Here is a 4,785-nt window from a genome sequence, read left to right on the forward strand (position 1 = left end):
TAAAAAATGATTTTAAAGCCTTGTGACAATTGAGACATGGATTGTGTGTGTGGCATTCAGAGGGTGAATGGGCAAGACAAAATATTTAAGTGCTTTTGAACGGGGTATGGTAGTAGGTGCCAGGCGTACCGGTTTGTGTCAAGAACTGCAACGCTACTGGGATTTTCATGCTAAACAGTTTCCCGTATGTATCAAGAATGTTCTACCACCCAAAGGATATCCAGCCAACTTGACACAACTGTGGGAAGCATTGAAGTCAATATGGGCCAGCATCCCTACGGAACTTGACACAACTGTGGGAAGCATTGAAGTCAATATGGGCCAGCATCCCTACGGAACTTGACACAACTGTGGGAAGCATTGAAGTCAATATGGGCCAGCATCCCTACGGAACTTGACACAACTGTGGGAAGCATTGAAGTCAATATGGGCCAGCATCCCTACGGAATGATTTTTTTTTTAGAGTCAAAGCCCAGACAAATTGAGGCTGTTCTTAGGGCAAAAGGGGATGGTGCAAATCAATATTAGGAAGATGTTCCTAATGCTTTGTACACTCAGCGTATGTCAGCTGTATTCACAAAAACATCCAAGCCCTCAAGTGCTTTCAAATGGCGCATATATTCATAGCTGTTGAAAATGTCCAGTTACAAACAAGTCATAGATGGAGAGAGGATGTGTCCCAAATAGCATCCTATTCCCTATATAGTGCACTACTTTTGACCAGAGCCCAGTGGGCCCTGTTGTACAGTACATAGATAATAGGATGCCATTGTAATGGGGACAAGTGCATATTGTTCGAATTAATTTGTGTTTTCAGTAAACATTTGGCAACAAAATGTAATTTACTTATTAGTCAATAATCCTTTGATTGAAATCCAAAGTTGCACACCCATCGGTTTTGTTGGTCACAACCCACCTGTCTGTACTTATGTATATTCGTCTGTGATGCTTGTTGAGTAGGCTAACAGAGGCCTAACAGGATATTGTCCTAGGGACATACAGTAAGCTAACAGAGGCCTAACAGAATATTGTGCTAGGGAGATACAGTAAGCTAATAGAGGCCTAACATAATATTGTGCTAGGGACATACAGTAAGCTAACAGAGGCCTAACAGGATATTGTGCTAGGGACATACAGTAAGCTAACAGAGGCCTAACATAATATTGTGCTAGGGACATACAGTAAGCTAACAGAGGCCTAACAGAATATTGTGCTAGGGACATACAGTAAGCTAACAGAGGCCTAACAGAATATTGTGCTAGGGACATACAGTAAGCTAACAGAGGCCTAACATAATATTGTGCTAGGGACATACAGTAAGCTAACAGAGGCCTAACAGGATATTGTGCTAGGGACATACAGTAAGCTAACAGAGGCCTAACAGGATATTGTGCTAGGGACATACAGTAAGCTAATAGAGGCCTAACAGAATATTGTGCTAGGGACATACAGTAAGCTAACAGAGGCCTAACAGAATATTGTCCTAGGGACATACAGTAACCTAACAGAGGCCTAACAGGATATTGTGCTAGGGACATACAGTAAGCTAACAGAGGCCTAACAGAATATTGTCCTAGGGCCATACAGTAAGCTAATAGAGGCCTAACAGAATATTGTGCTAGGGAGATACAGTAAGCTAACAGAGGCCTAACAGAATATTGTGCTAGGGACATACAGTAAGCTAACAGAGGCCTAACAGGATATTGTCCTAGGGACATACAGTAAGCTAACAGAGGCCTAACAGAATATTGTCCTAGGGACATACAGTAAGCTAATAGAGGCCTAACATAATATTGTGCTAGGGACATACAGTAAGCTAACAGAGGCCTAACAGAATATTGTGCTAGGGACATACAGTAAGCTAACAGAGGCCTAACAGAATATTGTGCTAGGGACATACAGTAAGCTAATAGAGGCCTAACATAATATTGTGCTAGGGACATACAGTAAGCTAACAGAGGCCTAACATAATATTGTGTTAGGGACATACAGTAAGCTAATAGAGGCCTAACATAATATTGTGCTGGGGACATACAGTAAGCTAACAGAGGCCTAACATAATATTGTGTTAGGGACATACAGTAAGCTAATAGAGGCCTAACATAATATTGTGCTAGGGACATACAGTAAGCTAATAGAGGCCTAACATAATATTGTGTTAGGGACATACAGTAAGCTAATAGAGGCCTAACATAATATTGTGCTAGGGACATACAGTAAGCTAATAGAGGCCTAACATAATATTGTGCTAGGGACATACAGTAAGCTAACAGAGGCCTAACATAATATTGTGTTAGGGACATACAGTAAGCTAATAGAGGCCTAACATAATATTGTGCTAGGGACATACAGTAAGCTAATAGAGGCCTAACATAATATTGTGTTAGGGACATACAGTAAGCTAACAGAGGCCTAACATAATATTGTGTTAGGGACATACAGTAAGCTAATAGAGGCCTAACATAATATTGTGCTAGGGACATACAGTAAGCTAATAGAGGCCTAACATAATATTGTGTTAGGGACATACAGTAAGCTAATAGAGGCCTAACATAATATTGTGCTAGGGACATACAGTAAGCTAATAGAGGCCTAACATAATATTGTGCTAGGGACATACAGTAAGCTAACAGAGGCCTAACATAATATTGTGTTAGGGACATACAGTAAGCTAATAGAGGCCTAACATAATATTGTGTTAGGGACATACAGTAAGCTAATAGAGGCCTAACATAATATTGTGCTAGGGACATACAGTAAGCTAACAGAGGCCTAACAGGATATTGTGCTAGGGACATACAGTAAGCTAACAGAGGCCTAACAGGATATTGTCTTAGGGACATACAGTAAGCTAACAGAGGCCTAACAGAATATTGTGCTAGGGACATACAGTAAGCTAACAGAGGCCTAACAGAATATTGTGTTAGGGACATACAGTAAGCTAACAGAGGCCTAACATAATATTGTGTTAGGGACATACAGTAAGCTAATAGAGGCCTAACATAATATTGTGCTAGGGACATACAGTAAGCTAACAGAGGCCTAACAGGATATTGTGTTAGGGACATACAGTAAGCTAACAGAGGCCTAACAGAATATTGTGCTAGGGACATACAGTAAGCTAACAGAGGCCTAACAGAATATTGTGCTAGGGACATACAGTAAGCTAACAGAGGCCTAACAGAATATTGTGCTACATTGTGCATACATTAGGCCGACATTCCTTTTGGTCCATGTAGGTTTTTTGTTTTTTACACAGTGAGGTATGTTTCACTTTTAAAGGAACTTAAATAACATTTGGAGTATCTAAATATCAGAAATGTGTTTTCACACGGGTAAGTTCTCTGGCTTTCGAGCTCAGCATAGCTGAATGCTTGGTAGCCATAACAACACTCTGCTGGAGGGGAGAGAATGATAAATGTTCTGAGAAATCAATTTCATGACCTCGTACAGAGGGGGTTTGAGACACTAAGCACCTAACTTCTAATATATTCACAGAAGGACCAATGCGTTTTTAATTCCCCGTAGGTTCTAACCCGTTTTAACACAAAATAATGAGTATGGAAACAGCTTCCTTATGGTGGGGATTGATCATCTTCACCAGCAGAGCATCTCACCACCAGCACCACACCGGAAAACAGGAAGTTTACCTCTGCATTGGTGGGTCTGTCGGCAATGGTGGGTCTGTTGGCAATGGGTGATGTTTAAATGTAATAATGTGATGTTGATATCTCTAAAGAAGTGGGTTGTTGAAGTTTTTATACACATCTCACTAGGTTCGTTCTGCTGTATTTTCCAGTTCTCTCTTTGAGGTCCGGCACTGTAACTGCACTGTGGGATTTTCAACTTGTAATTAAGAACTGTATGTCAACTTAAAAAGTGTCTCCATCACAAGTGTTGTTATTTTCTTTGACATTTGTGTTAAACATTTGTATGGAAAATATTGGTAAATATTAGTCATACAGTGATGAATTAGTCTTTGATTGCGGCATCAGCAATGTCCTAAACTGTGTTCAGGTCTTTCATTGTGATAAGAACCCCAGATTGTACCTTCCATGCATCAGATGAATTAGACCAGATCAGTGTGAGACCCCACCCCCTCTAACCGGCTGAAGATATCCACTACAGCCCTGTCCCTCACAGCTGCTTTCCTGAGCCTGCACCCAGCAACCTGGATACAGCATCTGAGCTATTGACTGCCCTTCTTGCAGGAGTACTGCAAGTGTCCTGAGACTTTGCACATGGAGCAGGCATCTAATCTAAACTTCTCTCATGCTGCTGGTGCCTTGGTAAAAACGGACGAGGCAGAATGGAGAGCAAAGGATGGTTGTGGAAGCTCAGGTTGTCCGGGTAGGGAAATCAGACTTCCCCTGGACATTGATATCGGGAGAACATAAGGGCCACTCTGACACCCATACATTTCATTTGTGCTGTTGTAAGTTCTGAACTGCAAACTAACATAATAAGAATTGAAGAGATGCTTGGTTGAATGCCGGGAGGGAGGTAGGAGTCAACCCAGCCTGTAATTGAGTACAAGTACTGCTTCCTCCTAATTCAGCTGGAACCCCAGGACCTCTGCTTCGCTAGCACAGGTGACCACTGTTCTGAAGCGTCTTAGTGGGGACACTTGATGCTGAAGAGGAAGTTTCACACATCCCCATATGCTGCATTCACCCCTCAAACTTACTCAAAACACACTTAGAGAAACGGGTTAGAGATGTTTTCTCTGCTTCTGTGCTGGAGGAGTCTCTCTGTTGCAACTTGTATTAAACCAGATTGATTTCA

The sequence above is a fragment of the Salmo salar genome, chromosome ssa11, assembly GCF_905237065.1.
Source record: "Salmo salar chromosome ssa11, Ssal_v3.1, whole genome shotgun sequence".
NCBI lineage: Eukaryota > Metazoa > Chordata > Actinopteri > Salmoniformes > Salmonidae > Salmo > Salmo salar.